We start from the raw sequence: 27946 nt of genomic DNA on the forward strand, positions 1-27946 counted from the left end.
AACTTGCTTGATCTGAGGAAAATTAGATGCCCTCTAGAGCGCAACACACACAGCCGACATATTTCAACAAGCAGCAATTTCATTCAGTTCACCGCTTATCTTTTTACATCGTTTCTGTATGCGATTTCTCTAACCTCATCAGCACACCAGTTGAGTTGTAATTCATGGTTAAATAAAAGCTAATTAACTATTTTGTGCGTTAAGTTAGACTGATTCTGCAAAAGTTGACACTCAAGTAAGCATGCCCTGGACAGTCAATGTTCTGGTGCAGAGCAAAACAAATCACACAGAGAACAATGTCTTCCTATCAAACTTTAGCCTTCAGCCTGAATTATCCATTGTCTTGCGGAATTTTGTCAGATCTCGGCTTGCTGATCTGTCTTTCAGAATTTCAGCGCTACAATTCTTTTCCACCTTAAGCAAAACAGTGGATTTTCAATTCTTCCATAAAGTCCATGAAATATAAATACTCAGGAAAACCTCTATCTTATCCCCTGGCAGTGCTCCCTCCAGGGCATTGTAAGAAGATTGTACTGTTGTGGCTCACAGAGCTTTAGCCTTGAAGAGAAGAACTCCCTGATGCGATCAAAGCCAGTGACTTTTAAAAGTACTGAGCTCTGTTAAGAATACAACCTCAGACTTCTCTTGAATAATCCTTCTGACCAGTCCTGTAACACATATAATGGGTTCTGGAAATTTAGAATAATTGAAAGGTTGACTGCAGAGACTAAAGGGATCAGAGAGGCCATTTAGGCCTAGCCAGGCCACCCACCCCTTCACAGACTGAATAAACTAGCAAAAAGATATTCACCTAAATTCAATAAGCATGGGATAAAAGAATCACTATTTCTAAGCAGTGCTAACAGCAGGTTTGCAAAAGACCATTCAGGCACAAGAGGGAGGTATCAGCAGGAAATGGAAAACCAGGTAGGAGGAGGAGGAAGGGAACGGAGTATCTTGAACACACAGGCTCCATGCTGCAACATTTTGTTGCAGTTCCCACTTGTCCAAACTCTCTATCCTTTCCTAATGCAAATCTGTGGCCTTTTAAGGATAATGGAAAAAGACAAGCAGCAGGGTTTGTGATACATACACTGTGGCAAATTTAACATTTCTGTTGCTCTCATTGTATCTCATGCTACTTCTCTGTCTCTTGATTATAAGTTTAATACTTGTGTCTGGGGGGAAAAGGTAATATGTGGAAATGACTTGAATGTTCACATATTGCAAAGTCTTGCTCTTTTCCAGCAATCTGCAAGGTTATAAAGGAAATGATAAAGTCTGATTCCCAAAGAAATGTCAAATGACCCTTCTGAGGCATGGCAGGCAAGTTTTAGGAGGGCAATCCTTGTTTTAAGACCCAACCCAGAACCCTATTTATTTTTTTAAAAGCAGCATGAGATATCTGAAGGAGCCTAAACATTCCTTCTAGAGACAGATCAGGAACTCAGGTTCACTGGAAGAATACCTGTTTATCAGGAGTGAGGCAGGCACCTATGTTCTTCCCAGCTCTACAGCCTAGGAGTATAATTTGATGGGGTTTTAAAAAATATAGTTCTCTTAAGATTCAGCTAGATTCAGCATTGGGACTGAATATCTAGGATCATGCAAACAAAAGCAGATTGAATGGAAAATCCTTTCCCCCACCTTGGAGATGGGTGTTTTAATATTTTTTCTTTTGGATGACATTTGAGTTGGCTTCTAAAATGCATCTATCTAAAGGGTTTGGAGAACTGCCATTTGATAAGGCAAAAGGGGAACTTACTTGATTACGGTTCTAAAGGCAAGAAACACATTTGCTTCAGAAGTATGGATTTGCAAGGCAACAACAGCTAATGCTGGTGATGAAAGACAAGAAGAAAACAGAATAGAGAAAAACAATTTACCTCTCTCTGAATCCCGGAAAAGCATGGAAAAACAGAGCAGAAAGAGAGAGTTAGAAAACATTCACACAGACAGCCCCAGTCACTCGATGCTCCTTGCCTGGTTTTCCTTACGAAAATCTGAATCTATTCTGCTGCCACCCACCCATTATTCTAGGATAAATTCTTTTTTTATGACCGAGTCTGTAAAGTATTTTTGGAAACATACAATTGAGGCCAACAGGTATCAGTTGAATTTAGAAGGCCAGCAGCCCAGAAATATCAGCTGTGGAGGATAGGCTTAAAATATCACACACAAATAAGGGAAGCAGTTGGCAGAAGTGTCTACGGAAAGCCAGTCACAACAATCCTTGCGCTTGCAGAAGAAGATTGCATTTAAAGAGACAACATCAAGGAAATCACGGCGTTAACGCTACTGCACAAAGGCTGTTTCAGCATTTCGAACGTCCTACGCTTTTTCAAAATTCTCATCCATTTTTTGTTATTTGCATTTCTTTATTTTTCGCTTTGGCTTTGGATGATGAAATAGAATGGCTGGGCTTTAAAAAAATGATGGAAAATAAAAGATGTAACCTATATGGACATTTGGGATTATTTAAAAAGAAAAAAATAATGCAAGGGAAGTTGTATTAGCTGTTATATCCAGTGAAGAAGAAACATGAATTTAAGTTAAATGTAGTGAAGTGCAGTAGCTAACAGTTTCAGCTGGTTCTAATCCTGCTTCTGCCACAAGCTCAGTAATAGCCTAAATAAACCAGGAAGCAGGTAGCCTAATGGTACGGGCTCAGCCCAGGATTGCAGTTTGTTTTGCTCTAAGGGGACGGAGTAAAGCCGTAAAGTCCACTAGCACACATCCCATACATATTATGGTCTACCAAGCCAAGTTTCTTGGCTCAATGTTACATGTGGATATGGAAATTCAGGCTCACACAGCATTAAAAAAAAACACCCTAGTGTTTAAGACGGCAAACATAATGGAATTTTAATCAAAACTGGATGAGATATTACTGAGTGCATGGAGTTCACTATTTGCAGAACTATTGCTTCAGGCTCTTGGTAGCATTTCACACACGGGTAACTTAATTTCATTGTTTGATAGTTAGGAAGGCAGAGAGGCAGATGTCTGAAAGATAATGCCACACCGACTGTTTCCAGCTACAGATTTGAAGAATAAATTTAGTGGGGAGGGGAGTTGACTTAACATCTCCTACTTAAGCCACCTTGAGCATGGCTTAGTATGGAAAGGCGGCATACAAATTTAAGAAAATGTTGCCGCTGCTGCGAAAGTCGCTGTGGCTATTTTACACACCCTTTGCTTGCAATGCTTAAAGAATTGGGGGGGGGGGGGAGATTCTGCAATGTCCTTTTCATGCTAAATCCCTATGGATGCTCGAAACCACAGATGGATCTTCCCTGTAGTGGCTAATTAACCTTTAGAACACTGGCACTTCCAACATTACATGTGCATCACCACGGGCACTTCTGAGGAAGGGTGAATAATAAATAAACAAATATTATTTATTTGCTTTAGCTATAAGCCACCGCTTATTTCCAGAACATGTCAAATGTGCAAAACACAAGAGTAGAAAGGACACAAGCGAGTTAATGATATACAGTGGTACCTCAGGTTACATACACTTCAGGTTACATACGCTTCAGGTTACAGACTCTGCTAACTCAGAAATAATACCTCGGGTTAAGAACTTTGCTTCAGGATGAGAACAGAAATCCTGCTCCGGCGGCGCGGCAGCAGCAGGAGGCCCCATTAGCTAAAGTGGTGCTTCAGGTTAAGAACAGTTTCAGGTTAAGAACAGACCTTAACCCGAGGTACCACTGTATAGCACAAAAACATATGGACAAGAAAAGAGAATCAAAAAGCACAACTACAAACTTGTGTCTCTGCAATACTGTATGAAACTCCCTTCTATAATCACAATGGTTATTTCTTCCTCTGAACCTTTGGTCACTTCACTCCAGTTCTATCAGTACCCAAGCCAAGAACCGTCAGACATGTAAAGAATTTGAAGTATCTGCCATAAATAGCATGCGACGACACCCTTCTTTTTGTCACCTGGCAAATATTCCATGACATAATTTAGATCCAGACATAAATTAGATCCCTAATTTAGATCTAGTCCAGCCTTCTCCATCAGCCCCAGCCTGCAGTCCAAAACATCTGGAGGGAAGAAAGTTGAGAAAGGCTGGGCTACACTATTTCTCCAAAAGAGAATATTCCATTACTGCAAACTCTGCTCCACTGCTTATAGTGACTGGCTGACCAACTGCATATGTTTTAACAGTAGTTTGCACTGGAGCCCTTGTGCAAACACGAACCTATTGCTTTTTGTGGTCTTTCCAATAGTCAAGATCTCAAATTCATAACTTCCCTATTTCCTCCATCCTCAGGAGTTGCTGCTTAAAAAAAAAAAAAAAAGGTGCCACATAAGATCACTGAATAACTGCACTAGAGGTTTCATCAAATAAATTTATTAATAGACTGCTGAAAAAATTATTGCAGGCTGACTTTTCTTTAATAATCAATAACATGTAAATTCTTCAATTGCTTTACTGTTTTATCATATTATCAACGCATAAGGTAAAAGGTAAAAAAGGACTCCTGGACGGTTAAGTCCAGTCAAAGGCGACTATGAGGTTGTGGCGCTCATACACAGGATAATAAGAAAGAAGAATAACATAAATATAAGACACACACACACACAAATATTAATGGTTTAACTTATTCCTCCAACTGATTTGACTCTTATAAATCTTAACTTTTACTCCCCTTCCACTCTTTCTCTGGTTTCCTATCTGCTATCTTTTCAACTGCGTTTTCTTTCTCTACTAAGTTGTTTTCATTACCTTACATCATCCCACATTGTAACCTCTACTGCTGAGTATTGTCAGCCTGTTACGATTATTTTCTTGCCATAATATTTTTCCACGTAATCTATATATATATAATGTAAATACTTGTGACACAGGTAGGGTGATGCATTCTGAACAAGTACATCCATCCTGAAAAAATAGGGCAATGGGCTATTTTATAAATGGAAGGCAAGGGCTTGGTCCATACAAAAGATTAATGTGGGTTTGATGCTACACGTGCCCCTAGAATCCTTATCTAAATGCCAGCCTACACCTTTTTGGAACCGAATCCAGATTCTTCAGATCCTCTGATAAGGGGGAAAACCACCGTAAAAATGCACATTGCCCAACAGTCAATGTAGTGAAGCACATTATGGTGGCGCAGTTCTGTGGGCAGCTCTTTACATGTTTGACAGCATTTCCTCATGTGCTCCCTATGACTACACCTCCTGTTTCCATTTGCTCCTTGCCTGAAATCAACCTAGCCATTCTAGCCTTTACCAGTTGCTGCTGAAGGCATGTTCATGGTCCGTATATGTATTTAGAGAAAGGCAACGGGGAAAGAAAATGAAAAAAACGCTTGCTCTCCAAATCCCTCCCAATATTTCTCCTGATCCAAGAGAATTTCAGTATTCCTTCCTATCTATCTATCTATCTATCTATCTATCTATCATCTATCTATCATCTATCTATCTATCTATCATCTATCTATCTATCTATCTATCTATCTATCTATCATCTATCTATCTATCTATCTATCTATCATCTCGCATTCAAGCCATAAAACAAACAACAGAGATGCTCTGAAAACAGCAGAACTTCCCCAATGATGCCTGAATCTCTAACAGTGCAACCTTAAATATGTTTAGGTAAAGGTAAAGGTAAAAGCACCGCTGACCATTAGGTCCAGTTGTGACCGACTCTGGGGTTGCGGCGCTCACCTCACTTTATTGGCCGAGGGAGCCGGCATACAGCTTCCGGGTCATGTAGCCAGCATGACTAAGCCGCTTCTGGCAAACCAGAGCAGCGCACAAAAACACTGTTTACCTTCCCGCCGGAGCGGTACCTATTTATCTACTTGCACTTGGACATGCTTTCCAACTGCTAGGTGGGCAGGAGCAGGGACTCAGAGGCAAATCCCACTGCGTTCAATGGAGTTAACTGCCACATCAGTGTGCGCAGGGTTGCAGCCACTGATTGAAATCAAAAGCAAATCCTACTGAACTCATTAAGACTTACTTTATGAGTAAATATGCTCTGGATCAGGGTTGAAAAGCTGTTTTGTAACTGCTGGGGATGTTACAGTTTGGAAATTAATCCTATTTCCCTATGTGGTGTCGTGGACTTCTTGCAACTTAATAATTAATTCCACACAAGATAGAAACCCATTCAGCTGGCATACTTTCACAGCTGGATGATCCAGGCTTGGCTGAATGTCTGTGTTTTTCAAGAAATTCCCCTCAAGGCTAAAGTCGAATCGTATATTTTATAGAAGGCAAAAAGTGGGGCTTTCAACTCTGCCTTAATCGTAAATGAACCATGGCTTTTTCAAGACTGTGGAAAAAATACTGAGCGCACTGTGGGAAATGCATCTAAGCTGTTTTTAGCCCCAAAATGAACAAGCCCCTGTAGGGCCAGCAACTGTTTCTTGCATCAAAATATCAAGCTACCAGATCTGAAATGGAAACAGCTGGTGTTGCTGTGGGTGTCTACAGAATCCATGGCTATTTAAAGGACCCTGGTAGGGATAATACTATGGCTTTCATATTTTTATCAGTAATGATCTAAAGGAATGTTGAGAAATCTCTGGCCCAGATTTTGCTAGGTTACAACCGCCATCAGCACTCACTACTCCCCATGTTGACTGGAGCCGATGGAAATTTCCACAAGTGGGGTTCCCCTTTTCCGCTTAATAGGACCAGAGTTGTGTGGCTGGTCTGAAGAATCCTTAAATCAATGTTTAATAAATAAGGGGCACCTGGAGCTATTGTGCGTGAGACAATCCACACAATTCATCAACAAGAGTAGCAAGTGGTCCCCTCTGTCTCGTTCCGCTTTTCCTGGAAAGAGTCAAGGCCACAGGCCAGATAAGTCACCTGAGAGAAATCGTTCCAAATCAAAATACAGTGGTACCTCGGTTTAAGAACAGCCCTGTTTCCGAACTATTCGGTTAATGAACTCCACAAAACCGGAAGTAGTGTCCTGGTTTGCGAACTTTACCTTGGTCTAAGAATGGAATCTAAATGGTGGAAGGGCACTGGCAGCGGGAGGCCTCATTAGGGAAAGCGCGCCTCAGTTTAAGAACAGTTTTGGTTTAAGAACGGGCTTCTGGAACTGATTAAGTTCGTAAACCGAGGTACCACTGTAATGTACAATAAGGAACTGGCTAAATCATTTCCTAATGTTGCCATGGTTTCCCACCTTCTTCAAGTATGCCAACCCCAACAACAATCCCTTATTAAATTACGGTCAACAACGCTTCCATCAAGGCAGTCCTCACTATCTGTTCTCTCTACAGAATGGGATCTTTTGAGAGAAATTTCTTCTGTAATTTCGTATCTGAATTTGCAACCAAGAAGATCAGAAAAGGGGTATTGGCTACAAGAGCCTGGATATACTTTGTTATGTGTGAACATGTTTCGTAACTTTGTATGTGATATTTCATGATGAATCTTGGAAAGAGACGCAGGATACAGGAATGCTAAGCACGGCAACAAAAACCATTTGAGGCAAACCTTAACTATTGGCTTTTCGTTTGTTTAAAGAAAAAGCTCTGGCAATTGGAGACATAGAGAAGTTAAACAGAAAAGCGATTTATTTTAAGAACAAAATTGATAAAAGAAAAGATGTTGCAAGAGATGTCTCTCAAAAATTTGTGGATGTTACAAGCATCTAAAAAAGGTGGTAAACACACAGCTTCTTTTCACTTCAGTTTCTTAAGCTAATTGTATAGTCTTAATGAGTTCAGTAGGATTTGGTGCTACAGCTTAGGTCTTAATCTTCTTCTTTGGCGATCAATCCGAGTAAGTTTGTCTTCTATGAACACAATCTTAACAGTGAGTCTGTAAGTGACTGTGGAGGCCAGTTCTGAATCCACACATCCTTCCACAGTGAGGACATAGGTTTCCGGGCAGGAGTTGATCACAATGAGGTTTTGCCAAACATGCCTTCCTCTTAGCATGTTTCTCCATTTTGTCCTGAGTTTGAGTGTCTTCAAAGCCCACGACACCTTTGGTAAAGACAGTTCGCCAATTGGAGCACTTGCAGGCCAGTGTTTCCCAATTGTCAGTGATTATACTACATTTTTTAAAGATTTGCCTTGAGAGAGTCTTTAACCTTTCGTTGACCACCAGCATTACACTTGCCATTTTTAAGTTGAGAATATAGTCGCTTTGGAAGACGATAATCAGGCACCCGCACAATATGACCAGTCCAGCAAAGTTGATATTGAAGAATCATTGCTTCAACACTGGTGATCTTTGTTTCTGCCAGTACACTGGCATTAGTTCGCCTGTCTTCCCAAGTGATGTGTACAAATTTTTGGAGACACCGTTGATGGAATCTTTTGAGGAGTTGGAGATGGCGTTTAGAAGTGGTCCATGTTTCGCAAGGGTACAGTAAGTTTACAATAGCTTTGTAAACAAGCATTTTGGTTTCCCTGCAAATTTCCTGGTCCTCAAACACTCTGCGCTTCAATTGGGAGAAAGCCGCATTCGCAGAGCTCAGGTGATGCTGGATTTCGGCATCAATGTCGGCCCTTGTGGAAAGATAACTGCTTAGGTAGGAGAAGTAACCGACATTTTCCAACGTTACACCACTGAGTTGGATTTGTGGCACTGCAGGGGTTGTTTTATGCTTGTTTGTGCAGCACTTTGGTTTTTGGGATTTTGAGCAATAGGCCAAGTTTTCATAAGCTTCTGCGAAGATATTTAGGTCTTAATACTTGGGTTCTTAAACAAGGTGGTATTTTCTGTCAGTTTCCCTGACTTCTATAAATCACACTACTGAACATTCTCTAGTATTGTAACAGACCAGGGGTTCACCACACCCCTTCCTAACTGGTTTGGGATCCTTTTCTTTCCAGAAGTTCTATCCCTTTCTTATTGAATTGAGACCCAAGTAGAGTTTCCCTACTAACTCTACTTCCCCTGTCCCCAATTTAGCTTCCCAGTTTTTCTCTTGCCTGTATATTCCTAAAAAGACACTAATTACTGCGTTTCAGACTAAGCTCAGAGACTTCCTTATCTGGCTATATTTTCCTCAGACTGGATTTTACACTTACACACACACCCACACACCCACACACACACCAGGAGCTATCTTTGGTGATCACTTGTAGCTGAGTAAGATTGCCTTCCATAAACACGGTTTTAACAACGACTCCGTAAGTGACTGTGGAGGCCAATTCTGGATCCACACATCCTTCCACAGTGGGGACATTGGTTTCCGGGCAGGAGCTGATCACAGTGTGGATTTGCCAAGCGTGCCTTCCTCTAGCACGTTTCTCCCTTGCGTCCTGAGTTCGAGTGTCTTCAAAACCCATGACACCTTTGGTAAAGGCTGTTCTCCAACTGGAGCGCTCGCAGGCCAGTGTTTCCCAATTGTTGGTGTTTATACTACTTTTTTTTTAGATTTGCCCTGAGACAGTCTTTAAATCTCTTTTGTTGACCACCAGCATTACGCTTTCCATTTTAAAGTTCGGAATAGAGTAGTTGCTTTGGAAGACGATCATCAGGCATCTGCACAACATGACCAGTCCAAAGAAGTTGATGTTGAAGAATGAGCTATATCCTTATCCAGCTGAACACCCAGCTCTGCTTTTCTTTTTCCTTCCCAAAGTGCTGCCTCCATCCCACTCTGGCTAGCTGTACTCGCAGCCAAGCAGAGAGAGGCTCCAGTCCAGCACTGCATCGCCAAACTCTGGTCTAGCTATATTCTACTATTTTGTAGAGTATTTATATATATATATATATATTCAGTTTTGGAGACAAAGTCTTAACACACTGCTTTTGATGTCAAGTATAGATGGTTGTTGAAAGGATATTACACATTTTCCCCCAGCTGAGGTGCAGTCAGAAGCTAGAGGGGGCTCCAGTGAACAGCCTGGCCCTCTCTGTCTTTAAAAAGGGCCTGGGACAATGAACTACATTTGATGGAAATTATGGGCCTAGCAGTTCGAAAGCACCCCCAGGTGCAAGTAGATAAATAGGGACCGCTTACTGGCGGGAAGGTAAACGGCGTTTCCGTGTGCTGCGCTGGCTCGCCAGATGCAGCTTTGTCACGCTGGCCACGTGACCCGGAAGTGTCTCCGGACAGCGCTGGCCCCTGGCCTCTTAAGTGAGATGGGCGCACAACCCCAGAGTCTGTCAAGACTGGCCCGTACGGGCAGGGGTACCTTTACCTTTACCTTTATGGGCCTTTTGAAAACAAGTATTTTAAGAGTGACAACTCTTTTGAAGATTTATCAGATCAGGTCTGCAGGCAGTGGGTTCCGTCTTGACCACAGTGAAGATGGTCCAGGAGGCCATAGACCAGGGGTCAGCAAACTTTTTCAGCAGGGGTCCGGTCCACTGTCCCTCAGACCTATCTATCTATCTATCTATCTATCTATCTATCGATCTATCTATCTATAAAAATGAACAAATTTCTATGCCCCACAAATAACCCAGAGATGCATTTTAAATAAAAGGACACATTCTACTCATGTAAAAACACACTGATTCCCGGATTGTCCGCGGGCCGGATTTAGAAGGCAATTGGGCTGGATCCAGCCCCCGGGCCTTAGTTTGCCTACCCATGCCATAGACCCTTTGGCTTTGATATATTGAAATTATTTATACAAAATTTTATATGCTACTTGTTCATTCCTGAGGACTCCTAGAAAGCAGCTTACAATCAAATGTTAAAAATGCAAAGCAGTTCATCTACCTATCTGATTTATATCACAACCTTCCCCAAAAGGATCTCAATAGTATATGGGAGAGGCAGTAATTACACACACACACACACACACACACACACACACACACACACACAACTTTAAAAAAAATTATTTGGCTCATTTACATATAAGACAAGCCACAAGAGGTCTGGAACAAGCCTTTAAAACTAAAATGGGACAATTTATTCAGCCCATGATATGGGTATAGTAAATCTGGATCACTGCCTCTATCAATAACTTAAAATTAGCACCATGGCCCAGCATATTCAGCATTTTATCCAACATAAATTGTAGCTTTCATTTTATTACCACACCCGGACTGGAATAAAATTCAATTTAATGGAATTAAAAATAATCTGTACCAGTCCCATAATGGGTTTTAAGATCTAACTGAAATATCCACTGTGCCCAAACATTAATTTATGTTACAAATTTTAAACGTCCGTTTGGCAATTTTCATTCAATCTTGCCTGGTTGCAATATTAAAATGGTTTTAGAGCTGGGGTTATTGTTGACCATAAATTGCATGTGCAGTTTTTCACACCAATGTGCACGTTCCACAAATACAGCACAGGGATTAAGTTAGGGAAAGGAAAGCACATTCCCTTTCCAGAGTAAATAATTTATTATTATTTCGCCTCCCAAGAAATGCTTCAGGAATGAATAATAAAAAAGCCCATCTTCTCCCAGTTGTTAAAATTATGTTAATGTTGAAGTAACAACTATAAATACGTAATTAAAGCCATTGCTCTAAGATATGCCATTTGCTGTGGGTTTTATTGCAGTAGAACAAAAACTCAGCAGCACTTAATATTCTTTTATGCTCAGAAAACAAATATATAAGCAGAGACAACAGGCAATCCAAACAGCTTTCCCCCAACAAATGTCACACTCCAAGTTGAAGAATGAACGTGCTGAGTGATTAGAAAGAAAAGGAGAAGATTGATGGGTTTTTCCTCTCTTCCATTCCCTCTCCAACAGCTTAATAAAGATTCCTAGCAGCCATACATCAGCTAATAAGTCAATAAACTCCCTAGTTACACATTCTTCAGCAGATACAGAAAGGATTAAGAAAGCAGAAATTCCTCACTGATCAAAATGAATCCAAAAACCTTTCAATCATGAACTTTCTCGTGTCGAAGGAAAGCTGCCCTGTTTACCTATGCATATACATATGTATCTAAATACTAAAGCTGATAATCTTCATCATTAAATATACACTAGAAATATAAATCGAAGGAACAATAAAGTTATTCCACCTCTTGAAAGAGCAAGTTCTCTTACATGCTTATCAAATAAGAGATGATTATGAATGAAAAATAATCAGTAAATCTCTAATGGTAAAGATAGGTTTCATCCCAACAATTATATCTGCCACGAGCACAAGTAGCTGCCCATTTGCACTATCACCAGAAAGTCATTGTGAACTTGGCAATTCATTGCGTTTTCTCCCCCGCCCCCATTACATGCACGGTTGCGATCGAGAACAAATTACGTCCGAGCTTACAAAACTGCCAATTTACGCAAGTCGATATAAGAGGGCTTAGTAATTGCAGCCAACGAACGGCAGGTATTTGGGCGACTTGAACAGTGAACAATAAGAGCAGCTGAACATCAGACGGGTCTCGTCGTCAGCTAACAGTCCGTCAGTTTACAGCCATGTCCTGAAAGCAGAAACGGCGAATAAACTGTACTTACAGTGCAAGTCCCATCTGGCCATTACAGCTGCGATTCTGATATTGTCGTTCTTGGAAAACAAGAGGGTCAACCTGCCCTAAGAAGCGGCTTGCCTGCCCTCAATCTTTAACCTAAAGAATCTCTGCCCTGAATCTGCACAGAGAAGACGAGCGCTACTGAAGACAAAAGGCTACTTGCTCCTGCTTATACTGTATGCATCTGTAGTAATCAGACGGGGTGCGCGGGGAGCGGTCCCCTTTTTAAGTTCCTTACCTTATTCCTTCTTGCAGCAGAGAGGGCTTTTTAATGCCTGGCACGTCAGGCTGACCAGGCAGCCCCCAACACTCCCCGATTCCCCATTTGCACAGGCATTGGCAGGGCAAAGTGCTCTCTCAGCTCAGCCATATGCATGCTCCTGCTTCGGCGACATGCGTTGAATACCCGTGGGGGGGCGGCAGCTCATTCATTTTGCATCAAGTTGGAGCAGACCCTCTCAGCTGCAACTCTCCTCCGCGAGATGCCCTCCCTTGTTCCTTCTTTCCTGTCCTCGCTCAGTCAGCCCAGCTGTGTGATTAGGTGCAGCTGTGAAGGAGGGGGGAAGCTGCTCTTCTCTCAGCCTTGCCTTTCCCCCCACCCCATTTCTGAGTACTTTTTTTTTATATTCCGTGCAATGAGAATCCCTGAGCCCTTCCCATCACCTCCCTAACAGATCTATGCTATTACAGATGATCCCCCTTTCGGCAGCCAAACGGAACCGCCAAGCTTCCGATACCGATGTCAAAAGTGTGCAGAAGAAATCGTACACCTGCTGCACAATACAGTGGTAAATCGGGTTACAGACGCTTCAGGTTACAGGCGCTTCAGGTTACAGACTCCGCTAACCCAGAAATAGTACCTCGGGTTAAGAACTTTGCTTCAGGATGAGATCAGAAATTGTGCAGCGGCAGCGGGAGGCCCCATTAGCTAAAGTGGTACCTCAGATTAAGAACAGTTTCAGGTTAAGAACGGACCTCCAGAACGAATTAAGTTCTTAACCCGAGGTACCACTGTAAACGGAAATAGTGCAGAAAAAACAACAATGGGCCCTTTGTTTTGTTTGCTGGGGCCAACGCCGGGCGTTTTGCTAACGTTTCTGTTGTTAAGGGCTTGCCTCAAAAGGTAGGGGAGAAAGGTTCATTCGGCAGAGTGTGAGACTCTCAATCTCAGGGTTGTGAGTTTGAGCCCAACATCGGGCAAGATTCCTGCACTGAAGATGGTTGGAGTAGATGAGCCTTGTGGTCCCTTCCTACTCTACGATTCTATGAAATAAAAATTACTCAAACCGTTTGCACCTCACTTTTTGGAAGAGAATATACTTAAAATGGGTTACAAAAAGGTATACCTAAGATTGCATATGCCTGTTGTCTTTGTCCATGGAGGTTTCTTGGCAGGGATACTGGAGTGGCTTGCTGGTTCCTGCTCCAGGTGGATCGTGTTTGGTCAAAACTCTCCACTATGACCTGTCCATCTTGGGTGGCCCTGCACGGCATAGCTCATAGCTTCTTTGAGTTATTCAAGCCCCTTCCCCACGGCAAGGCAGTGATCCATGAAGGAGCAAAAAGCAGAGACATCACCTTGCCGACAAAGGTCAGTATAGTTAAAGCCATGGTTTTCCCAGTAGTGATGTATGGAAGTGAGAGCTGGACCATAAAGAAGGCTGATCGCCAAAGAATTGATGCTTTTGAATTATGGTGCTGGAGGAGACTCTTGAGAGTCCCATGGACTGCAAGAAGATCAAACCTCTCCATTCTGAAGGAAATCAGCCCTGAGTGCTCACTGGAAGGACAGATCCTGAAGCTGAGGCTCCAATACTTTGTCCACCTCATGAGAAGAGAAGACTCCCTGGAAAAGACCCTGATGTTGGGAAAGATGGAGGGCACAAGAAGAAGGGGACAACAGAGGACGAGATGGTTGGACAGTGTTCTCGAAGCTACCAGCATGAGTTTGACCAAACTGCGGGAGGCAGTGGAAGACAGGAGTGCCTGGCGTGCTCTGGTCCATGGGGTCACGAAGAGTCGGAACGACTAAACAACAACAAGATTGCATAAAGTACACACCTGCAGTTTGTTTGATTTCTAAAGTATTAGAAGAGAAGAAGAGGAGTTTGGATTTGATATCTCGCTTTATCACTACCCGAAGGAGTCTCAAAGCGGCTCACATTCTCCTTTCCCTTCCTCCCCCACAACAAACACTCTGTGAGGTGAGTGGGGCTGAGAGACTTCAGAGAAGTGTGACTGGCCCAAGGTCACCCAGCAGCTGCATGTGGAGGAGCGGAGATGCGAACCCGGTTCCCCAGATTACGAGACTACCGCTCTTAACCACTACACCACACTGGCTCTCATCCTATTAGTTCTCTCCTTCCAGCGCTGTAAAAAGGTAAAGGCAGACTTCCGGGTTGGCGCCATCGTCTAATGGCGGATTTCCTCCGAGCTCCGGAGGGAATCTGCTCAACAGGGGTCGGGTCCTGCCGCAGCGGCGACGCGGGGACCCTTAGAAACCACAGGCGCTGAAGCCTGTGGACCTGGTGACTCGGTGGGCACCATTTGCGCCCCCCCGACCCGCAAAGAAGCCTTTTTAAAGGCTTCGGAACGGGGGACGGGAGTGGCGTGGTGCTGAGAGTTCGACTGCTTCCCCTGCTGAGTGAAGCCGCAAGCCATGGATGGAGAGCGCTAACTTCTTCTTTTGAACATTTGGATCAAAAGTAATGACCCGTGAGTAACACGGTAATTGGACTTAAAAGGGAAATTTATTTCTGGGAATTCGGCACGATCGGGCAAGGTGTTTAAAAGGAAGTCAGCCTGCCCGCCTTGTAAACATCGTAAAGCAAGGATTTTATTACTAAGGTTGTGAGAATGCCTTTCTTTTTGTGGAAAAGAGCAATTAACTTTATATTGGGCCAATTTAAGTGACTGTGCTGGAGGATAAGAGCTAACATTGAGAACGGAATTCACCCCTCCCCCAAACCTGGGAGCGATCGGGGAGAGAGCCTGCGGAAAAAGTTTATAGATTTTGACAGCTGTCAAACTAGCTGTCAAAGTTGGGAGAAAAAAAAGGAGAACTGTGTCTCTGCTGTCTTTGCTGGTTACATTTGATACGATTTGGTAACAAATTGTTAAAAATAAAGAAGAAAAAGTTAATTTGTCATTAAGTAACTAGAATCCCTCTAGAGGGGGTTCAGGACATTACAAAAATGGCTGTAAGTGGAAAAATACTGGCTGAACTGGAAAAGACCTTCCGTCTCTTGGGAAAACTACAGGAGCAGACAAATGTTTTGACTATGAATGTAATAACAATGAAGGGAACAGTAAATAAAATTGCTGAACCTGGAAAGGATATGATTCAAGCTCCTGCAGATGAACAGGGAAGTGTTGTTGCTGATCCAAAAGTCAAACAGGAGAAAGAATCTGAGTCATTTGAGGTGCCGTTTAAAGAGGAACACGACAAAGAAGGAGGCACTGTGATGCTGCAGACTAAAGAGAGCCAGAGGCCTGTTAAGTTGGAAATAATGGAAAATAAGAACATGATGATGAAAGTTTGGTTGGAAGTGAAGAATGGAAATTGGAGAGATCTCCTCTTATGGGGATCTGAAGACATATGGAATATAAATATGGCCAATGTAGAATTTGGAGCCTTTGGGACATTTGGACTTATGAGAAGTAAGAAACAAGATTTTGGCTCCATTGTTAAATATGGAGGTTGGCTGGAAGAAACATGGACCTTATTGGAACAGAGCCTCTTCGAGATTCGGAATTTAAAATAAAGGACTATCAAGAAAACCGGCAGAGAGAAATTGAGAGAGGGTTAAATGCCTCGGATGTGAGATCGCCAGGCTGAGTTCGGATGGAGTGATGGACTTTGGTTGGGGATCGAAACCGGGAAAGGGGGTGGTAGGGCTTCGGGAATCCAAAGGGTGTAAAAATATAATTCTGTTTTAATTAAGTTGGTTTTTTGCCACTAACATAAAAATGGGGATTTTGGGGAGAGATTTGGGGCCGACCTTAGTAAAAGATTGTTAAGAATAAGTGTTGGTGTATAAAGACTGAGATTTTTAAGTTAAAATAGGTTAATTAAATTGATGAGGGAATTTAGGAAAAGTATTTTAAGAATAAGTTTTGAAATATAAAGATTGAGGTTTAGAAGTTAAAATTGATTAAGTAAATTGAATTAGAGGAAATAAGGTAAAGAGGGGGGGATAAAAATTGCTGAGCTAAAAATTGGAATTGGAATACAAGAAGGGCAGGTGTGGGGAAGTCAAGGAAATTGGGTATGGAATGTAATTAAGGTAAATGTTTTCAACTGTTGTTTTTTCTTTTTCTTTTTTTCTTTTCTGTTTTTCTTTTATACTTTTTTTTTGAAAATTTAATTAACATATTTTTTTTTTTTTTAAAAAAAAGGTAAAGGCAAAGGACCCCTGACAGTTAAGTCCAGCCGCGGATAACTCTGGGGTTGCGTCGTTCATCTCGCTTTACAGGCCGAGGGAGCCGGCGTTTGTCCGCAGACAGTTTTTCTGAGTCATGTGGCCAGCATGACTAAGCCGCTTCAGGCGCAACGGAACACCGAAACCAGAGCAGCGCATGGAAACGCCGTTTACCCTCCTGCCAGAGCGGTACCTATTTGTCTACTTGCACTTTTTGGCGTGTTTTCAAACTGCTAGGTTGGCAGGAGCTGGGACAGAGCAACGGGAGCTCACCCCGTCATGGGGATTCGAACCGCAGACCTTCTGATCAGCAAGTCCAAGAGGCTCAGTGGTTTAGACCACAGCACCACCCACGTCCCCTTTCCAGCGCTGTATGCTACACAATTTAAAGATACAAATGGTTCACTACTGTTCAGGGCCAAAGCCTAGCAACCACCCATGAAGAATTGCCTGGCTTAAGATAATAAGTGTGCTCTGGAGGAGAGATTCTTATTGAACTGTTTCTCTTCATTTCTGTCACTGTTAAAACAGATCTACTGTTTAACAAATGAGAGCCTGCCTGTCTGCTGCTGAAAAACAAACCTTTATTAATGTACAGTTACACAGATTTCTGACCTGAATGCGCTATAAACATTGTTTGCAATCCCAGACATTGCAATCCAACAAACAACAAAAGAGACCCACTGCAAGAATGGCTGTCATCATAAGATTTTTTTGTTGCCGCAGATTCAGTACGAGATGCCCATCTCATGCCAAATAGGGCTTTTGTTTCCAGTTATAAACTTTCACTTCCATTGCCTATCCTACTGCCACAGTCCTTTGCTAGAGTTGGCTTTAGAGATGCTCCTAAAGTCCTTCACAAATCTTGAATCCCCTCCAAGTCTTACAAGGCTGCTAAGCAGGCTTGTTAATATTCCTCTCGCGTTTCTTCCCTTAAGCCAGAAAGCAACAGTGACATGTGTTAAACATACTAATTTTAACTCTCAAACACCACTGACTCAAGAGGAATCCCGTTTCTTTTTCAGTGTACAGTGACACCTTGAAAGTCGAACGGAATCCGTTCCGGAACTTCCAAAACGTTCGGAAACCAAGGCGTCGGACGTTCAGCTTCCAAAGAATGTTCGCAAACTGGAACACTCGCTTCCAGGCTTGTGGCATTTGAGAGCCAAAATGTTTGACTCGCAAGGCGTTTGGGATCCAAGGTACGACTGTATTAGACTGGGTAGTATTACATGCAAACATCAGCGGCCAGCTATGGCCTATTGGTCTGATTGGGACACACGCCTGGGCCTAAGCATCTACTCCTGGGATGGAAAAGCAAATGTGGGCCACAGACATAATGTAATTGTGACATACTGTAAGTGCACCAAACGGTTGCCTGCATCTACGGAAGACCACTTCCTTCAACTAAAAGGTGATCTGGCCTTCTTTGTACACAGCCTTTTGTGTGGAACAGCCATGGTGCATTAGGAACATATAAGAGGAGTGCACTCCCACCCAAACACCATGGAAACATGAACCCCAACTTGAGTAAGAATCAAACCCTATCCATGGCTATTAGCTAGCAATAAAATCCAAATTTCAGCGTGATCCATGGCCCTGCAGCCACAGATGTTGTAGGGCGATGAATGGATGCACAGTTATCTTGGTAACTTGTAACAAAAAGAATGTCTTGAAAACAAAGCAAAAAGACCCCATGAGGGTTTTTATTTATTTAAAAAAAGAAAAACGCCAACTTAAGTTGTTGTTTTTTTGCATTCCCCAACAAAAGCAATCTTCAGCAAAAATTGGGAAATATGTCTTATACCTATAAAACATCAAAACCTATTATGTACAGTGAGGGGGGGAAGTATTTGATCCCCTGCTAAATTTGCCCGTTTGCCCTCTGACGAAGAAATGACCAGTCTCTCACAGCTACAATAAACCATTAAAATTATGGACTGGTCATTTCTTCGTCAGAGGGCAAACGGGCAAATATAGCAGGGGATCAAATACTTCCCCCCTCACTGTATTATAATCCCACCCATGTAAACCACAGGCCAGGCCTTTCCTCAAGGGTCCTCTGACTCCTCTGGAGGGACTTTTCAGGAGGCACGGAGGCTGGAGTGAGAGAAGGAAGCAAGGAACTCACTGCGTAACTGGCTTCTGCTTGCACAATCCCTGGATCGAAGCTGCTTGGGGCAGAGGAATGGGCAAGTATTGTTCTTTTAGTAATTAGCTAAGGGCCTATGAATATGGCGGGCTGTGAATACTGAATCTCCAACATTTCTAACCTCCCACTCCTCTGCCTCTATTCAGTCTCCTCGTCCTGCCTATCATCCAGTAGATCTCATCAAGTCTGAAATCTACAAAACAGAGACAAAGGAACCCTTGTTGCAACAAGGGAATCGTTCAGTGTCTTTGCATCTGACTGTTTGATCACACGGAACTTTCAACAGTGATACCTGACTTTTTCTGCTCAGTAGTTCAAAACACTGAGCTCCTTACACGGCGTGTTTAGGTTTAGAGATGAATTAAGGTAGAAAAGGCCACGATTTCTCCTTTGATAAGCTTCTGCAGGGTTCTCCAGTATCACAGTGGGTCTTTGTTACTTTTGCAAGTAAGTTGGCTACCCAAGTGTAAGTTGGCTACCCACTGGCTCTCTGGTAGATGTCACAGCCTGAATTGTCAGAGAGGAAGACATGAGCCATGCAGTTGGCACACTGGGGGAAACTGGAAAATCTCCATGGTCAGAAGCAGAGGCCAAGAACCAAAAAACCTGGCTGGTCACTGATGGGAAAAGAGACATGACCGAATGGAAGCTTTTTCTGATCCCAGTGCTTTTCTTCAATGGAAATACTATGTTTTGACTCAAAGCATGAGTGAAGGGACTTGTTTTGCATCAATAAAATAACTTGAGGATTGAACACAGCAGGTGAACCCCCTACTGAAATTATCCTTCAGACCATGTTTACTGTACCATTTAAATAGTCAGATGAGTGTATGTGTTTTAAGGGACTCTGATGCATAAAGATGGATGGTATTTCATTAGGCAATCTTGTATGAGATATATAATGCAGGCCATTTTTTCAGGTTCACTAAAACACAACATTATTCATGCAGAAATCATTTGTGACTCATAGAATTGTTATTTTTTTTGCCATCTAGCTAATGCATCAACTTAAGTCATTTGAATTTTTATGCTGAGAAATTAAAAACTGAAATGAGACTTTAAGTACACGCACACAGACAACTCCAGTCATCAAATGCAATTCAAGAAAGAGATTTGTTGCCAGAGGGCACATCGCGTTGAATAGCATGAAGCATCAAAAGTCCCTCCCCCTGTGGAAGCTCAGTTATGGAAATGGACCGACACATAATCCTCACGATTATGAGCCTGGAGTTAGAACATGTACCTATCTTTCAAAAACGTACCACTAGAAAACAATTTTCTAACAATAATCCAGATCTCCTACTGTATGCATTCATCATATAAATGCTTTAAACATCTTAAACATAACAGACATTCAAAGGAATTCAAGGGCATCCATTATTTAAATATATGAATGCATAAAAAGAAGACTGAAGCATCATGCTCTTGTTATATGTATGTGTTTCATATGTGTGGCCAAACTGGGTGGCTTCCAGCACATATAAATGCATTATAAAACATCAAACATTAAAAACTTCCCTTAACAGGGCTGCCTTCAGATGTCTTCTAAAAGTCAGATAGTTGTTTATTTCCTGGACAGCTGATGGGAGGGCGTTCCACAAGGCGGGCGCCCCTACCGAAAAGGCCCTCTGCCTGGTTCCTTATAACCTCACTTCACGCAGTGAGGGAACCGCCAGAAGGCGCTCAGTGCTGGATCTCAGTGTCCGGGCTGAACAATGGGGGTGGAGAAGCTCCTTCAAGTATACTGGGCCAAGGCCGTTTAGGGCTTTAAAGGTCACCACCAACCCTCTGAATTGTGCTCGGAAATGTAGTGGGATCCAGTGTAGATCCCTTAAGACTGGTGTTATATGGTCCCGGCGGCCACTCCCAGTCACCAGTATAGCTGCTGCGTTCTGGATTACAGTGGTACCACGGGTTACAGACACTTCGGGTTACAGACTCCGCTAACCCAGAAATAGTACCTTGGGTTAAGAACTTTGCTTCAGGATGAGAACAGAAATTGTGCGGCGGTGGTGCGGCGGCAGCGGGAGGCCCCATTAGCTAAAGTGGTGCTTCAGCTTAAGAACAGTTTCAGGTTAAGAACGGACCTCCAGAATGAATTAAGTTCTTAACCCGAGGTACCACTGTAGTTGCAGTTTCCGAGTCACCTTCAAAGGTAGCCCCACCTAGAGCGCCTTGCAGGAGTCCAAGTGAGGGATAAGCAGCGCACTCTGGTGAGACAGTGCACGAGCAGGTAGAGTCTCAGCCGGTGAATCATATGGAGCTGCTAGACAGCCGCCCTACCTTGGATACAGAATTGACCTGCACCTCCATGGACAGCAGTGCATCCAAAATGACACTTAGGCTGTGCACCTGGTCCTTCAGGGGCACAGTTACCCCATTCAAGACCAGGGGATCCTCCACACCTGGATGTATTTTGATACTGTGTTTCTAGCAACACCATTATGTCTTAACTCATACTTTTCATCAGTGTTTGAAATCCAGGGTGTACATTATTTTCTCACCCCACTGTCTTTTATTGTTTACAGTTTCAAATTATTGTGTAGTGTGTTTTTAATATTTTGTTGCAATCTACACAGGGAATGTTTACTTCTGCGCAGTCGCATGAATCTAAGAAGTGACTATGAAGATGTATGGCAAGACACAGTAAAACTAACCATGCCTGGGGAATCATTAAAAATTGGGATAACCATAATTTTGGAGAGAGAACCCCACCCCCCTGAGAGTAACACACTCATCTAGTCGTCTGTGGTGTATAAGAATTATCTGTAGGTGAATAAGCAAGGAAGCACTCATAAAAGTGGAAATGTATATTTTTGCCTTTATCTCAGCTTTCTCAAGTGCCATAAATCCTATACCCTTTTAAAATGTGGCTCTTTTCTGAGGGGGGCGGGTTTGTTGTTTTTAATCTGTTTATATATGTTGTGATTTTTTCTGAGAACCGCTCTGAGGCCTCTGGGTATAGGGCGGTATATAAAATCAATAAATAATAATAATAACAAATGGCTACATAGGCAGGAATGGACATGGACATGACATTTCATGAAAGTTTTTCCTAGGCTTCTTATAGCTGTAGCTCAAATACTGGATTATAAAAACAACAGAAAGCATTTGTAGGCAACTGCATGTTTCAGGTATAGTAAGTTCAAATAACAGAGATTCCACAGCTAGGAAAAGAGAGTGAAGGCCAGAGCTAGCCATGCCATGTGGTCTTTTAAAGAAATATATCCCACTGTTATGGAAGGGACAGATAAAGGCAGGAATTGGCACTGCACTGTAAAATTTCTTGACGTATTGGCCCTAGCAGTGGGGTAACAACACTTGGACCTGCTTCAGGCTGCAAACGTCTTGGGCCAGCACTGGTGATGATGTGAATCATGGCAGAAGCAGACTAGCTTCTCTTCAAATTACACGACTGTAGGAAATGCAAGCCAGTGTTGGACAGACTCCAAATGGAATGCCATATGCAGCATATTTGATATCCGTAGGCATATTAATGTGAACGACGACCAAGTGAGTCATAAACAAATTACAAAGTGCTAGGTTTATATTATTCTCTATAAAAACCCAGGTTGTAGTTCATGAATGTTCTGACTTGCTTGATTGCTATTCGATAATAAGTTAAATATTCCGAATGCAAATTAGGTTACAGGTGCTATTTGCACTAAACCGCAGGGCATTCTGGCAAGCAGTTTAAATAATTATCTAGGGGCCTCTAAGCTAGCCAATTAGTGTAGCCCATTGAACTGAAATAAATTTCTAACTTAATTTATGTCGTTTTGTTGAATGGCAATGTTACAGTAGCAATATATTCTAAGCTTTGGACAGAAATTATTGATTATTATTTAGTTATTAAACTTACGCTAATCTGCTCTTCATGCATTGGGTGCAGGAAGCCACTTAGGTACAGCAAATTATGCTTGTCAATACTAGTTTAACTGCAGGGCCAAAATCTTGCCTACCTCAGTCGGGCAGCCAGACAATCGCTGCTCCTTGCCACCTCTGAAATGGATGCATGCAACTCACGTGGTCATATCATCCAAAACTCATTTTGCCACTGTTTGGCAGCCAGATGGTACACTACAGCAGGAGGGACGTGGCCCAGCCACGTTCGGCTGTTGCTTACTAACATATGGGAACCCTGCAAATTCAGTTTTCCATAAAAAGAAACGGGGAAAGCTGCCAACAAAACCAACACCCCCTAAATCCAACCCATCATTATGCTATGTTCTGAATTATTTATATCAATGTTGCAGAATGCAATAATACTTTACTATCTGTGGGCATTCAATATGGAGACCCAGTTCAAAATTTAATGGGAAACTTTGGCTTAATAATCTACGCAAAAATGGGCAGGCACAAGGCTTACCTTCACTCTAACCAATCATGGTGTAATAAACCAAATTGGTGCGTACAAATTTGTCTCCTCTTCTGCAGGTGAGGTGGAGGGCCCAATCCACATACTGCGTACTAGCCACAGAAAATCCTATGAGCGCTGTTGTTGGCTAAACATGGATGCTATAAAATGGGACAGCTGTCCCCCAAAGAGCCCTGAACATCCCCTTTCCACTGACATCATGGGCTCTAAGGGCATATAATGGCATTTTAACATTTGGGACTTAAAACACTAGGCATCTTATATTGAGGAAAGAAAAATGTTGCATGATTCTTAATTTTCTCATTGGTTTTGCTTGTTTAATTTCCCCAGTTTTTCCCTTGTTGCATTTTCTTGCCTGGCTTTCTCCTTCAACAGAAGCCTAGTGCTAGGCTTTGGTTTCTTACAGTTATTCCCTGTCATTCCCTATTATTTTAATTCTGCCGAGTTATTTTTCTTAGCTGTTTTTCTGTCGCTTCTTTCCTCTGTTGGGTTTTCTAGCATTATAGAAAACCCACTTTCGTGGGATTTCTTTTATGTTGTACCCTCTTCTTCCTTCCTGGAACCATATTTTTATTCCCTATGTCTCCCCAGCTGTGTACAATGAAGGGTACACATCAAGAATAACCAAAATCACTTCAAATTAGGAGTGCAAAAAATAAAACTATAAAATTGGAACCAGGGAGAGCTGTATTTCAGCTCTATGCACCATGTGGCAAGAACCATGGGAAAATAGATAGATAGATGATAGATAGATAGATAGATGATAGATAGATGGCACTTAAATATATTTAATGGCTTGAGTACTGTTTTGCTACGCCATAATCGTTCCAATAATATTTAGCATTGCTGTAAAGCTTTTTAAGTGTTTAGAAGCACTTCATATGCCTGAGCTTCTTGAAATACATGCAACCACCCTGTAAGGCAAGTATTTTTATTCCCATACTGTGATCCTAATTGCAATCAGGGAGGTTTTTTTTAAAAAAGTCCTCTCTATTTAGCACTCCAGTCCATCCCTAGTTTCCTCTTATGCGAGCAAGTTCTGTGTTCATTTCCAGGTAAGATTTATTCCCAGTATTCAAACGCCTGTGTCTCAGACAGCCCTATGGGGTTGGCGCCTACAGGTACACAAAAGAGAATACATAGTGAACAATAGGATGTCCACAATGAACCTCTGGGAATACAACTTTTTAGAAACTGTCCAGGAGTCAGCTTGACAGGAAGGTTTATGGGAAGCAGCAGCCAGAGAACTTCTACATTAAAGGAAAAGCCAAATCCCATGAGGCAAGCAGGAAGGCAAAGTGAGGGCTGGACTGTCACTTTTTTTTTAACAGAAAGCCCCAGTGGGATAAAGCAAACCATCAAGGCCTATAGTGGACTATGACCTAGTTTTCAAGTGGATGAGAAGCAAAAGATAGAGTGGGGTGGGGGGAGGTGGATGGATTAATGTGCACATGACATCTATTTTGGAGAATGCAAATTTTCCACTTGTGCTCACAGCACAGAGGAGAAAGATGAAGGAACAGTGTGTGAGTAGATCTTAGCTCTGCCACATTTCCTTGCTAATATCCACCTGCCAATTTTATATTCCAAAATATTTTGTTGCACACATAGAAGCTGGGGGAGAAAAAGCAACCACGGCGGATGGCGAACGAGTGCCACACAATCAACAAAAATACAAACCTAAGTGGGAAAGAGAATAAACGTTTTGTCGCTTTCAAGTAGAGTCTGCTCCTTCATGACTGGGATGGACGACGGGTCATTTCAGCTGAAGGAAAATGCACAACCAAGTAGCCTTTTCTTAACCAGTGGCAGTTGCAGATAGAACGGATCTGACAAAATATAACTCATAACCTGGATTGTCTCTTAGGGCACAATTCTGTCAAAGGTCTTCTTTAAGGTTGGCTGCAAATGTAGCACTGACCCTTCCCACAAAATGCGGTGTGCAAATTAGGATGACCTATTCTCTCCAAGCCTTTCCTCACCTTTCTTAACCCGAGGTACCACTATAGTCCTCATTGAGCTGTTGCAAAAAGATTGTGTCATCTGGAGGAGCCTTGGCTGCCTAGATAAAACACTATAGCCCTCCACACCTTTACCTGGGAGTAAGGCCCACTGAACAGTGTGGGTTTCTTCTGAGTAGACACTTAGTTATTTACTAGATACAAATCAGCAGCAACAGACGATCCTGGTCTGCTAGGTTCTGGGGTGGATTTCGCTCTGTGTCTTAGGGAGTCAGGCCCAGGCTGCCACCGGTCCCAGCACTGGTGGCAGCTACAAGCAGTGGTCAAAATGGGAGCCTCAGCGATCGCCTTCTTCCGCTGGAAACAAACCAGGCCTGCTCCAAGAAAATGCACATAGCCAAAAGAAGAGCTAACCCGCCTCCTAGAGGGCCGCTCCCTTACCTGCTTGTGATTGGCCAAACAGATAGCCAGCCAATCAGGATTTTAAAAAAATAAAAATGATTTCCCCCCTTTTCTTCTCACTTCCCTCTGGGGTCCCCATGTCTCGTGCTGTGTCCCCCCCCCCATTTATGTAATTTTTACTTGTGGCCTCCTTGAAATATCCTGGGGGGCCCCGGTTGGGAAAGACTGGAGTAAATCATGAAGCATTTTCTTACCAAGCTACTGTGGTAAAAAGAAGTTAATGCTGGAGTCCAAGATAACAGCTTAGTGTGTGCCTAGAGAATTATTAATCTCCCAGAAGGCTTTTCTGCCTCGTGCACTAGCAGACATACCCTTAGATTAAACTCCCATCAGTAGATCTCTGTTTTTCATCAATCTTTCATTAGCACAAGGCTTAGAAAATCATCTGGTCAGGTACCATTAAAAGGCTTTTCATCTTCTAAAGAGAAATCCAACCAAATAAATTACTACAAGGAAGTCTGATAAAAAAATAAAAATCAAAAAATCCAAGGACCTCAAGATAGCAATGACTTTCAAATAACTTGATATTCAAGAGGTAGGAGCTGCTGCATTAGTCATCATAATTATTGTCTACCTGACAATGAACAGGAGAGAACCCTTTCGCTAGCAAGGGACACGTGAGATGTTCAAAAGCGACTCTTTGCTGTTCAAAGCAGTAGGCAGGAGAAAGACTACGGTAAGCGCATCATTCCCCCCACAGAGCATTTTGCTGATGCAATTTGTCTCCCTTGTTCTGCCATGTTGCAGCTGCTCATGGCAGAGGCTCTGGTTCCCATACCCGGGGGCCTTGCTGTTTGTCATGCTTCTGTCCCTGATCACCAAATACCTAACTTGCTAGAAAGAGTCATGTGCGGGAGTCCACAAAATATAACGGAAAGACTTGTTCTAATTGCTTAATTCTAAATTTAGCCTAGATGGTGACAGCAGCCACGAAATTAAAAGACGCCTGCTTCTTGGGAGAAAAGCAATGACAAACCTAGACAGCATCTTAAAAAGCAGAGACATCACCTTGCCAACAAAGGTCCATATAGTTAAAGCCATGGTTTTCCCAGTAGTGATGCATGGAAGTGAGAGCTGGACCATAAAGAAGGCCGATCGCCAAAGAATTGATGCTTTTGGATTATGGTGCTGGAGGAGACTCTTGAGAGTCCCATGGACTGCAAGAAGATCAAACGTATCCATTCTTAAGGAAATCAGCCCTGAGTGCTCACTGGAAGGACAGATCCTGAAGCTGAGGCTCCAATACTTTGTCCACCTCATGAGAAGAGAAGACTCCCTGGAAAAGACCCTGATGTTGGGAAAGATGGAGGGCACAAGGAGAAGGGGACGACAGAGGACGAGATGGTTGGATAGTGTTGTCGAAGCTACCAGCAAGAGTTTGACCGAACTGCGGGAGGCAGCGGAAGACAGGAATGCCTGGCGTGCTCTGGTCCGTGGGGTCACGAAGAGTCAGACACAACTAAACGACTAAACAACAACAACAAATTTAGCCTTCCCAGTCTCCCTCTGCCTCTTCCTATATACAGCATATCCATGCATGTTGAGCCACTCTCTCAAACTCAACTCTTTTCTCCTTATACTAATACCCCGAGGCAACAAGCAAGCACCAGAAGTTCCCACCACTTTCTTTCCTCTATTTGTTGGACACCTGTCTTTAAGTTTCAGGCCAGAGACTTTAAGGAATCAGTCACGGCTCCAGGCTATGCTTGCAGGCCTATTCAAGCAACTCTCCTTAGTAAACTCTGGTGAATCTGGAGGCTTGTCTTCAGGCAAAAAGCAGGAGACATTTCAAATGAAAGCCGAAATAATTCAACAAGACTTAACAGCAACAAAAAGTAGGGGTCATTTGCACTACTCTAAATATTTTACAGGGAGAGCATCTGTCTGATACAGTGGTACCTCGGGTTAAGAACTTAATTCGTTCTGGAGGTCCGTTCTTAACCTGAAACTGTTCTTAACCTGAGGTACCACTTTAGCTAATGGGCCCTCCCGCTGCGATTTCTGTTCTCATCCTGAGGTAAAGTTCTTAACTCGAGGTACTATTTCTGGGTTAGCATTTGTAACCTGAAGCATCTGTAACCCGAGGTACCATTGTATAGGTAAAAGGTAAAGAACCAATGGACGGTTAAGTCCAGTCGAAGGCGACCATGGGGTGGTAATAATAATAA

At 42.6% G+C, this 27946-nt stretch overlaps 1 protein-coding gene across 11 annotated transcripts in view; it reads right to left on the reverse strand.

Annotated features, from left to right (window-relative positions):
* Positions 1-27946, reverse strand: part of APBB2 (amyloid beta precursor protein binding family B member 2) — a 170763-nt gene that overhangs the window by 14269 nt on the left and 128548 nt on the right. The window contains exon 1 of one of the 11 annotated variants that reach the window (XM_053403232.1): positions 12643-12760. The exons of the other annotated variants lie outside the window; for them this stretch is intronic. The gene's annotated coding sequence lies outside the window, so the exon portion shown is untranslated. Of the gene's footprint in view, positions 1-12642; positions 12761-27946 lie in introns of those variants that run through there. 11 annotated transcript variants of the gene reach the window in all.

The sequence above is a fragment of the Podarcis raffonei genome, chromosome 9, assembly GCF_027172205.1.
Source record: "Podarcis raffonei isolate rPodRaf1 chromosome 9, rPodRaf1.pri, whole genome shotgun sequence".
Classification (NCBI taxonomy): Eukaryota; Metazoa; Chordata; class Lepidosauria; order Squamata; family Lacertidae; genus Podarcis; species Podarcis raffonei.